At 45.4% G+C, this 12,083-nt stretch overlaps 1 pseudogene; it reads left to right on the top strand.

Moving 5' to 3' along the window:
- The first annotated feature begins 8,658 nt into the window (after nucleotides 1-8,658).
- On the top strand, nucleotides 8,659-12,083 carry LOC125547350 (uncharacterized; annotated as a pseudogene).

Raw genomic sequence — 12,083 nt, 5'->3', positions numbered from 1 at the left:
AAGCCATCCCGAACGAGCACTTCGAGCGCTTAAGATAAAGATGGTGCGCCCGAATCTCGTTGAAGATGATGGCGACGTGCTGGAGGTGCTCCGCCCATGAAGCGTTGTAGATAAGAATGTCATCAAAGAAAACGAGAACAAACCGACATAAGTAGGGCCGCAGGGCGTCGTTCATCAGAGCCTGGAAGGCCGCCGAGGCGTTGGAGAGGCCAAAGGGCATCACCAAGAACTCGAAGTGGCCGTGATGAGTCCAAAACACTGTCTTGGCGATATCGTCCGGGTGCATGCGCACCTGGTGGTACCCTGACCGAAGATCGAGCTTGGTGAAGAAGCGCGCCCCATATAGTTCATCCAGGAGCTCATCGACCACCGGAATAGGAAACTTGTCCTTAAGTGTAAGAGCATTAAGGGTGCGGTAGTCGATGCAGAAACGCCATGTGCTGTCCGACTTACGAACGAGGAGGACCGGCGCGGTGAACGGTGATGTGCAGATCCGCATGATGCCCGCGGCGAGCATGAGCGCGCATTGCCGCTCCAACTCGTCCTTCTACAGCTGAGGATACCAGTAGGGTCGTACTGCCACCGGTGGCGAGCCTAGCAGAAGATGAATACGGTGGTCGTAGACCCGGGCCGGTGGAAGACCATGCGGCTTCTTGAAGAGGTCACGGTGCTACTACAGGAGATGGTCCAACAGAGGATGCTCAGCCTCGGTGGTGGTCGCGGCCAGCTGGAGCTGGGGCGTCGCCGGGGAGCCCCCAATGCCCTCCCACCGGACGCGGCGGCCGACACGCCAGAAGGTCATCATCAGGGCGTCGAAGTCCCAAAGGATGGGACCGAGAGTCCTCAAGAAGTTGACGCTGAGGATGAAGTCGAAGCAGCCCAAGTCAATGCTGGCGCACGTGATGGTGAAGTGCTTCTCGCCGATAGTGATGGGCACGTCACGTGCGAGCCCATGGCAGCGGAGCCGGTCGCCGTTAGCCACGGTGACCCGAAGTTGCTCCCCGCCTGTCGGCTGGAGCGCTAAGCGCCGCATGGTGGCCTCAGGCAGGAAGTTATGCATGGAGCCGGTATCCAGGAGGGCCACCAGGCATTCACCATGAATAGTCACCGGTAAGAGCATTGTCCGCTCGTCACGAATGTCGGCCAGCGCATGAAGCGAGACGACGAGGGTCGTCGCCGGAGCGGGCGGGGGCGTAGGCTCCGCGGCGGCGGGTTCGCCGAGTCCGTCGACGGGTGTGTCCTCCTCGGTAGCGTCGACCATGTCCAAGTAGAAGAGGCGCAGGCAGGCATGGCCCTGTGCATAGTGCGCATCACTGTTAAAGCAAAGCCCCAGGCGCCGGCGCTCGATCTACTCTGCCTGAGAGAGACGCCAAAAAGGCCGCGTCGTGGCCGGGGCGGCAGCCGACGATGCGGTCGGAGGCGCAGGTGCTGTCGGGGGCGGTCGGGGGGGTGTCGGCCCCCTCGAGTCGATGGCGTCGACGGCAAAGCTTGGACGCGACGCTCGAAGGCCCGAGCATAGTACATGGCCGCCTGGAGGTCTTGGGGCCCCTTCAGCTCGACGTCCACGCGGATGTGGTCTGGAAGGCCGCCGACAAAGAGCTCGGCCCGCTATAGGGCCGTCACGCCCGGCGATGGAAGCTAGACCGGCGCGGGAGGCACGGTTAGCGCGGCTGGGGCCGGCGCAGGCCACTGCGGCGCTGGGCCGGACGCGGGTGGCGCCACGAGAGCCGGGCAGCCCACTGCAGCCAGGACGGCGCTGGGGCAGGCAGCGGCTGGAGCGACGGATGGGCCCCGGAGATCGCCGCGGGTACTGAGTACCAGGGCAGGGCCGGCGGTCCGGAGGAGATGGTTGGCGGTGGAGGCGGCGGTGGCCCGTACGGGCTGGCCACGAACAACTAGATGCCCCGGACCGCGACGACCAAGTCGTTGAGGACGCCGGTCATTGCCCCCGGAGAGTAGATGAGCGGCGCGGTGGAGGGTGATGGCAGCAGACCCGTGGAGGGGGGCGGCAACTGGCCGGTCGATGCGCCGGCGGTGGAACCCATCGGCGCCGAGGGAAGGACCAGCGGTGCCGTGGAGAGGATCGGTGATGGCGCGGCGAAGGTGGTGGCGGTGGATAGCGGCGGACTTGGTGGTGGTGATGACATGGTCGAAACCAAGCTAGCTGATACCAAGGTGATAGGAGTTATGGTTCTACCCTGCCTAGGGCGTAGCTTGTAGGGGAAAGAGGGAGGAGGGCGAGGGCTGGAGCGTGGCGGCCGGCGGCGAGGCGCCGTCCTTGCGGCAAGTGCGGAGACAAGAGGCGGCTAGGGTTTAGGGGTTCCGGCTCCTCTGAGAGCCGGGCAATAGAATTGTCTTATTGCTTAAATCGGAAAATAGTCTTACAACTTATTTATATAACCATGACGTGAAATAAAACTAAGATAACTTGTGGGCTAAGCTTGCCCGGTGGGCCTCCTACGGGCATAAGTCTACCCCGGTCATAACACATGCACATACGCTCACTCCTATGAACACATACACATCCTACCCTAATGAGCACATCTAAAACAACCATGGTGGTGGTGCATCCGCTTGTTCTTTTTTGTGACAATAGAATCTAGCCCAAACACGGGATTGTTCCACATAGTGCGGGTCTTTTTGGCGCACAAGAGGTCCAAGAAGTCTACATGCGTATCTAGGTCCACTCAATTGATATCAAATATATATCCAAAATGTGCAAAAGCCATCAAACACACACCAAAAATGCGTGTTTTCGGGTGGGGTTTTCCTGAAGCACTGATAACTTCGACCCAATTGTGATGGTTTTTTGCAATTTATTCTATATATCATCATTCCTATTTGTAGAAGTTACGCTGTAATTTCTTGGATCTTGGGTCCAAGGTATTGTACATCTAATGGTTACTAGTATGAAAAAAGGTTACATATGTGTCTAACAATGCATCCATGCGTATCTAGCTAAGGGGATTTGGTTTGTTACAAGGTCAACTATATTTTTGTAGTTCGTAATGTATCTTTTGGAAATGAAAAATAGTTATGTAGTTTATTTGTAGATCCACTATTGTATATATAATTAAGAACAAGTGCTAACTATTACTATGTATGTCCCTAAATGTAAGACATTTTTGCAGTTCAATTACTTCTTATATTTAGGAACATAGGAAGTACTAAATTATACAGCGCTGGAGACAATATTAAAACATCTTATACACAATGATTTATCAATTATATGTACACATGCAAATGTGCGATAACTAATTTAGAAGTCTCGACAAATTTAGGGAGTGGCTTGTTTAAGTTGGCGAGAGACGGCTTATTTTACAGGTACATATGCAAATGTGCGATAACTAATTTAGAAGTCTCGACAAATTTAGGGAGTGGCTTGTTTAAGTTGGGGAGAGAAGTCTCGACAAATCTAATCAGAGTATGTTATTTCGGCATGTCATTCAGCCTTGGCCCTTTAAGGTTGTCTACGGTCATACCCACTGTCCACCAAATACTATGAATGACATGCACCAAGGTAGATAGGCACGGGGTAAAGTTTCTCTGTAGGTCGAGCTACATGGAACCTCTTATTTTCAGCCCTCCAACATTGCTTTGAGATCCGTACTCTCCAGCTAACTTACAACAAGAAGATTTCTCTTTTTCGTTTCTCTCAAATGAAATAACATATAGACTTCAAACTTTCCAGATCAAACAAACTTTACAACTTCAATGTGTGAAAAAACTTTCAGATTTTTTGGACCGACATAAATATACAAAATGAGAATTTTCTTAATTAAAAAAATAATTTTTAGCATTTAAAATGCATGAAAAAATCTGAAAGTTTTTTCCCACGTAGTAATTAGAATGTTTTGTTGTCCTGCAAAGTTTGAAGTTTATACGTTGTTTCGTTTGAGAGAAACAAAAATGACAAATGTTTCTGCATGGATCCTGATGCAAAAATGAATGGCTAAGATAAGGGGTACCATGTAGCTCGAGCTACACAAAACCGCACTCCACGGGTGGATTTGGAGATTGCAGAAAGGCTACTCCTTGGTCCTTGCACTCAAAAAATCATGACAGAGCAGCATTGCGATCATCATTGGGAAGTCGAAGACCGTGTTGATCGCCTTCAGCAACTTCTGGGTAGTCGGATCCATCATCCATGAATGTGGAACTTATCAAACGCTTCTATGGATCTCCACCACAAAAGGTTCTCGTGCTGCTGATTACCCACTCTGCAAAGGGAGACAAAGACGACTACCACATGACAAGTGGGAGGTGCCTTCGTGAAGGGGAAGGGGAGTTGTGGACTAGCACTGGCGGATACCTTATCAAAGGTAACCACATAAAGTTAATTTCTATTGGAGATCTTGCCACAAAAGGAAGAAGAGAAACAACAGCTAGGAGGATCCACGAGGCATAGTAGGGATAGGCCTAAAAGAAGGCCACCACCCACGTCAACAACACGAGATTGTCTCTCATATTGAAATTTTATCAGTTTTGCTAAAGCACATTTAGATGTGCAATAAGTATTGCACATCTAAGTCCTATGTCATTGATCTTATGTTGAGATTCGTGTGGATATTTTTTTTTCTTTTTTCTTTTTCTTTTTATGCTTGATTCACTCACTTAGATATGCAATAACTAGAGCACATCTAGATGTCCCCTAGACACATCCAAATTTTATTTCGCCGTCTCTTCCATTAGAAAGCACAAACCCACGTTTCTGAGCCCGAAGGCTCCCTACATCTCCGGTGAAGCCAGTACTTACTTCCCGAAATTTCTAGAGATTGATTCTTCAATCGAAATCATGACAAAAATTGGGGGGATCTGAACTAGAAGACGGAAAGGGTTGTGATGACATACCTTATTCAAGGGTTCGCTTGTGTCCGAACCGCCGGAGCTAAATAGGCGAGATTTGAGTACCGGCAGTCGTCCGAATAATCCGCCATGTGGAAGCCTACGGAGGAGCAGCTGGTGCTCCACCTCCACAGCAGGACAGATAGCCGACGACCGCTGTAGTGCGCGACCGCCGATCTTCCACGCCAGAGATCTAATCGCTGCCGTCGTCGAGAGGCGTTGCTGCGCTTGTTCCCGTTATGCCTCCAACAACATCGCTAGGGCACGAGCCTTTGGGGATAAATAAATAAATAAATTGCGGGGTGGATATAAATAAATAAATAATTTAGCCTTTTAACACATTTTCCGTGACAGATCCAGGCCGAGCCATATGGACTTGCACGGCCCGGTATGCCCGAAGACCTGGCTCGGGATCGGCCCGGGCAGCGCTATGTCTCACATACAGCAAGATGGCGAAACCTATTTGGTGCCCGTTAATGTGTATATTGCAAACGGGCGCGTGCAGCACCTCCCAGCTAGACCGGCCCATTTCTATGCCTTTATTTTCCAGTTTCTAGAAATGTAAAAAAGGTGCCGTAGCTGGGGTTCAAACTTGTGATCCTTCATTCTGAGGGCTACACCCTAATCATCAGGCCGTCGCGCCGAATTTAGAACGATACTTCGCTTTTTTCTTTTCTATTTCTTTATCAAGTTCGGATCCTTTTTTTTCTTATCCTTTTTTGTTTTTATCAATGCGTGGTATTTTTACAATTCATGAACCTTTTTTCTAAATCGATGAAAATTTTAAATTAGAAGATTTCTTTCCAAATTTGATGAACATTTTCTAAATTATATGAAGTTTTTTTAAAATTAGATGATATTTTTTAAACTTCGATGAATTATTCTTCAAAATCAATGGTTTTTTTATAAATTCGTGAACTTTTTTAAAAAACTGATGAACTTTCTTGAAGTCGTGAATTTTTCTAAAATCATGAAAAAAAAATTCAAAAAATTGATAAAACAATTTCCAAAACCGATGATTTTTTTCGAATTCAATGAACTTTTTTTCGAAGCCACCAAACATTTTTTCGAACTTGACGAATTTTTCCTAATTCGATGAACTTTTAATTTTTTTTAAAAAAATTGATGAACTTATCTGAAAATCCATGAAGTTGTTTTTGAATTTATGTTTTCTTTTTTTAGAAAATTTATATTGGGTATATGTAACATTCTACTAAGCGAAAAGGTTAACTAGCACTGCTTTCTTCTACTCCTTCCGTTCCTAAATATAAGTCGTTCTAAATATTTCATTACAAACTACATAGGGTCTATATAGAAATGTTTTAGAATGTAGATTCACTCATTTTGCTTCGTATGTAGTCCATAGTGTAATCTCTAAAAAGACTTATATTGGATCGGAGGGAGTAGTAGAAAACAAAGTTACTTTGGTCTGGTGGTTAGGGCGGTGGGCTGGCAACATTGCGATCCCAACGATCTCCCTGTATCAAACAGTATTGATTTCATTTTTTCTGCTTCACGTTCCATTCGTGCACGTTGTTTGGCCGCCCACTCGCGTCCTCTTTGAGCGGTAGGAGCACGAACAAGCGCGTGCAGTGCCGTATAGGTGCTCCCCAGCAAGACCCAGCGTGCTCTCGCATCACGCGCTTCCATAAATGGGTCGGCCCACGCGCACGGAGGTAAGAGCCTTAGTTTTTTTCGCCATTTTGTTTTCGTTTTTGCTTTTTGGTCATAGTTTCAAACATTTTCAATAAATATATTACAAAAAAAGTACACAAAAACGTTTGAATAAATGTTAACCAATCGTTTAAAAAAGTGTTAAATGTGTGTAAAAAATGTTTATCATGTATATGAAAAGAATAGATTATGTATTTGAAAAATGTTAATCGGGCATTTGAAAAAATTTAATGAAGCAAATGTGTACAAAAACTGCAAACCATGTATTAAAAGATGTTAATCAAGTCTTAGAAAATGTTAAAATCTGAATAGAAAAAATTGACCATGTATTCAAAAATGGTAATCTTCTACTTGCAAAATGTTTAAAATTTGTATAGAAAAAATTTCACCATTTAGAACATAAATGCGAAACTTGTATTTGAAAAATGTTAAACATGTATTAGAAAAATGATCTCGACATATATAAAAAATATAGTATGAAAACCTAAAGAAACCGGGTGCATGATCTTAGAGTGTTTTCATCACCGGGTGCATGATCAGTGCGACCGGTGGATGTAGTCCCCAAGGCTCGAGCTGACTGCTGGCTGTCGGGTCGAGTCTTAGAGTGTTTTTATCACCGGGTGCACGATTAGTGTGACCGGTGGTCATAGCCCCCAAGGCTCGAGCAGACTGCTGGAAGTCAGGTCGAGTCTTAGAGTGTTTTCATCACCGGGTGCATGATTAGTGTGACCGGTGGCCATAGCCCCCAAGGCTCGAGTTATTGCTGGCAGTCGGTTCGAGTCTTAGAGATGCTAATGTGTTCATAGACTGGCTGACCAAATGAGATCATGTAGCAGTCCTTGGAGATGCTAATGTTTTCATTTGAATTTTCATCATTTTTTCTGCGGGAACTTGCCAACTACAGTGACACATACGAGGCTCTCGAGCATGACATGGACTTGTTCCTGAAGCCGGCGAATGAGGCAAAGTAGCATGACAGGAACTTTGTCTGATTTTTCTTTTCTCTGTAAGGAGATGAACATTTGTCGACTGTATTGACTTAGGGCTTGTTCGGTTTCTCTCCGCTCCCGTGACTCAGCTCCCGGAGCGGAGCAAGCTGCTGCAGCTTTTTACGAAGCAGCTCAAACCGAGCTCCGGAGCTCCGCGGAGTTGAGCGGAGTGGAGAGAAATCGAACGGTGCCTTAGTCGTTGTTTGCCCTTTTTGTAGGGTAGTGCCCGGACATGGCGGCTGAGGGAACCCGAGTGTCGGAGGCCCTATCTACTATTGCCAACCCGGGCCAGTTGGATAGGAGCCTGGGTGTGCTTGAGGACCGACTGGGGCAGACCAACAACTTGCTTGAGCAGCTGAAGTCGACTGCACAGGGGGGTTTGCACTTCCCTGTGGCTGGACAAGCTTGTTCCGGTCAAAGTCCCCGGCCTGTCCACTCGGCTGCTCCAAGCCCCCACGCGCATCATGTACTGGAAGAAGTTGTCTGCAAGGGCCGGAGCCGTGACGGCTTTGGCTCTTGTCCAAGGGCACTTTTCGACTGCCGAGGGGCTCTCAGACATCATGAAGGGCATCTCGCTCGATGACCAAGGCAAAGAAGTGGACCTCGATGATCTCTCAACAAAAATGTTGAGAGAGAGAGAGAGAGTACTAGCAGTTGTATTTCTTCAACTAAATCCGTTCTTGTTTATATACTACCTTCGTTCCAAAGTACTTGTCGTGGTTTTTTGTTCAAACTATAACCATAATAACTACTTTTGAATGGAAACATTGACATCTAATAAGATCGAGTTGCCAACTTGCCAAGTGATCGACTTGAGAGATCGAGTAGCCAACTTGCCAACTGATCGACTTGAGACAGGCAATGGAACGAGAGTATTTATTTTTATTTTTTTGTGTGTGATCAGGAATGGGACGAGAGTTGACAAAGAAGAGTGCCATATGCAGGCCTGACTTTGATACTGTAGATTAATTGGGATGATGGGAAGGCGCACACAGACGCCTTTTCCCTACGTACGCAACCCACTCCGTGCATGCAAAAGTCGTACGTGCATGCGATCCGCGCGCACCCAAGAGATGCTACTCCTAGCTACTTGCTACAAATTGGCAGCAAACGCCTCGACATATATCAGACCCACCACCACACACGACTAGATAGCTAAAGGCTATAGCAACTCCAAGCAGAATCGATCGCCGCGCTGCTCCACGGCGATGGCCGACTTTCGAGCGCTTGTAGCCCTGCTTGCCGTTCTGGTGGCTGTGTATGCCGTTGCCGGCGCCGGCGCTCAGGCCCAAAAGGGGCAGCCGGCCAGGCGCTGCTGACTTCCGAGTTCCGACTACCACGTCGTCAAACCGGCCGGACACTCCAACCAGAGAGTGTTGATGATGAGGGTGAGGTGCCCCCCTCAGTGCAAGGTGGGCAGGCGCGACAAGAGTTGCCCCGCCGACATGTGCATGCTGGTCTGCCCCAGCTGCAAGACCGTGTGCTGTAAGTGATAAAATTATATGTAATACACGAACGCACGCACATCAATACACTCTCCATTCCAAGGTCCTATTTGTTTTGTCTCTAATAAGTCAAACATTCTAAGGTTAGGCCGAGTTTGTCAAAAAAATCAATATCTATCATACTAATTAAATACATTTCATGATCTATTTATTGCTGGCAGGAAAGGCCCCTGCCTCCTGTGCTATTTTAAATTTTATAAATAAATGAGTGGATATGTACATATGAGGAGGAAAAAACAGAGAAAATAATATAAAAAAATTACTGTTTACAAGCTATCAAGCCAAGATTGCATCATGCATGCGCTCATTCAAAGAATCATTTTCTCTTGTCATGCATAAAACCAAACCTAGCCTCAGAGTGAGAATTTGTTTTTGCGGGAGGCATAGGCGTTTGTTTTATAGATACTAGCAAAAGGGCCCGTGCGTTGCAACGGTAGATTTTTTTCATAATCTTCAATGGCTATGACCATATTTTTTTGCATCATCGAGATACAATATCACTCTCAATTTCGTGAAATTATGAACAATTTTTGACATCATGAACATTTTTTTTAAACTCGTGCATACATTTTAAATCATGAACATTTTTCAAATGAACACTTTTACAATTTTTCGAACAATTTCTAAAATAAAGAACATTTTTTGAATTCATAAACGTTTTATACTATTTGCAAAAAATTGTGAACATATTTTATTTTATTTTTTCTATTTTATGTGCAAATGGACGAACCAAATGACGGATGAAAATCTGATAATAAGTGACGTGCGAAAAATGGGAGTAAGAAACATCCATGCCTTTAATAGAAAAGGAGAAGTACTAATTAATTTTGCACATAAAAATAATTAACATGCAAGATAATATCATATTTAGAATCTACAATTTTTTCTGAGCTATTTTCATAAATAGCATGCTAAATTTAGAGCTTGGGTTTGAAAGACATGAATATCTTAAAAATACTTGAATCTGAACAAAAATTTAAAGAAAATATTTTGGTTGTAATTATACTGTGTAGACTATCTGTTAAGTGACACTTGGCAAGCTAGCTCTAAAATTTGATGGACATTTTTGTCAGATTCACGAATTTGTTTCGAATACACGATTATTTTTTCAAAATCATAAACATGGTTTTATTATCGGATATATTTTTCCAAATTGTGATTTTTTTTAAATTTAAGAACAGTTTTGTAAAATTACTAACATTTTTAAATTACTAATATTTTTGAAACTGTGTAAATTTTATGATTTCCCAAATATTTTTTTAATTCGAAAATATTTTATAATTTTTCGAACATGTTTTTCAAAATTCGCAACATTTTGAAATTTGGAGAAGGGAAAAACAAAATAAGAAATGAAAAAACAAACAGACCAAAGATGAAAAAAAAAAACAGGGGCGTCGCGCCTGCGGGCTGGCCCATGAACGCGCATTGGTGGAGGGGGGTGCGTGACAAAAATTGAGGGGAAATTTGCTAAGCCTGCGGGTCGAATCCCAGTCTCCGAGTGGAAAGAGACAAGCTCCAGCCATTGGGCTATCGATGTCTATGTGAACTATTTGTGGTATCTTCTCTATAAGAGCACTAATCGCAGCGGAGACTTTGGAAATACCGAATCATTTGTTGACTTACGGGTGGCATTGATGGGTAATTTTTGTCAACTTATAGGGTAAATTATATGACGTACCACCAGAAGCAATAGGTGCTTTATTAGTAGGTATAGATATAGATTGCTTTTTTTTATTCTGTAAACTTTGTCGAACATAGGAATAAACGTAATATGACTTATATTTTAGGATGCAGGGAGCTCCTTGCTGCTCACTATATATAATTCGATATGTAAATATGATACCTTTCTTGATTAATTCTATCTTGACGAGATTAATTTGCTTTTCCAATCGGTGTGGCGACAAGTGTGTGACTTTTACCCTGGCATGGTGTGCGGTGATCCACATTTCACCGGGGGTGACGGCAACAACTTCTACTTCCACGGAAAGAAGGACCAGAACTTCTGCATCATATCTGACAGTAACCTGCACATTTTTCGAAAAAGGGTGATTTTATTATCTCAAATGTAGCATCAAGCGGATACAAAGCATTATGAGAACACCCGGCCTCTGCATAACTAGGATGCACACGGCCCAATATGAAGGTCTGACAAAAATTGATGAAAAAAAATTGACAAATCGGCAACAGTAGAGTCCTATAGATCGACACTATGCCTATGTCGATGGAGGTGGTGGATCGATCCGAAGTTTATGTTGTCACCCATGTTGGGAAAAAACCTCCATAGCCACCTGCTCCAATCGCATACACACCTCCTTGAACAGCGGTTGGTCCTCCGGTCATTGTAACATAGACCACATACGTAGCAATTGCGTACACCGGAAAATAACCTGTAGAGAAGAAGCATTTCTTCCGTTAAAAACAAAATCATTTTTACATAGCCAAAGCGACCAAATTAAGGCATACGCTCCCACCCTTATTAGCGTTTCATTGGCAAGCGCAACCCGACCATGAGCCCTGACTTCACCTGGATCCAAGCTCTCGGCATCAGCTTCGGCAACCACCGCCTCTATATGGGCGCCCGGAAGACTATCAAATGGGACAGTGAGGTTGATCGCCTTGAGCTCGCCTTCGACAACATGCCCATTGACATCCCCGCAGAGATCGGCAGGCAATGGCAGTCTGATGTTGTATCAGATCTAACCATCATGAGGTCTGCCATGACCAATGGCGTGAGAGTGCAGAGCTCAAGGGTGTATTTAACATCATGGCCAACGTGGTGCCTATCACAAAGGAAGACTCCCGCATCCACAACTATGGAGTGACTGACGACGACAGCCTTGTACATCTTGACATCAGTTTCAAGTTTCATGACCTCACGGACGGCGTCCATGGCGTGCTTGGCCAGACCTATCGCACCGACTACATCAACAGGTTCAATGTAAGCGCCAGCATGCCTGTCATGGGTCGCACAGCCAACTACTTATCCTCTGACATCTTCTCCGCAGACTGCAAAGTTGCTCGATTCGGCCACCACGCAGGAATCCCCATGGTTACTGCCACGGTCAATTAA

This window comes from Triticum urartu, chromosome 3A, assembly GCF_056163025.1.
Source record: "Triticum urartu cultivar PI428250 chromosome 3A, HENAU_Tu73, whole genome shotgun sequence".
Taxonomy (NCBI): Eukaryota; Viridiplantae; Streptophyta; class Magnoliopsida; order Poales; family Poaceae; genus Triticum; species Triticum urartu.
Note: the sequence above shows the minus strand (reverse complement) of the source record. Positions and strands in the feature narration are given on the sequence as shown.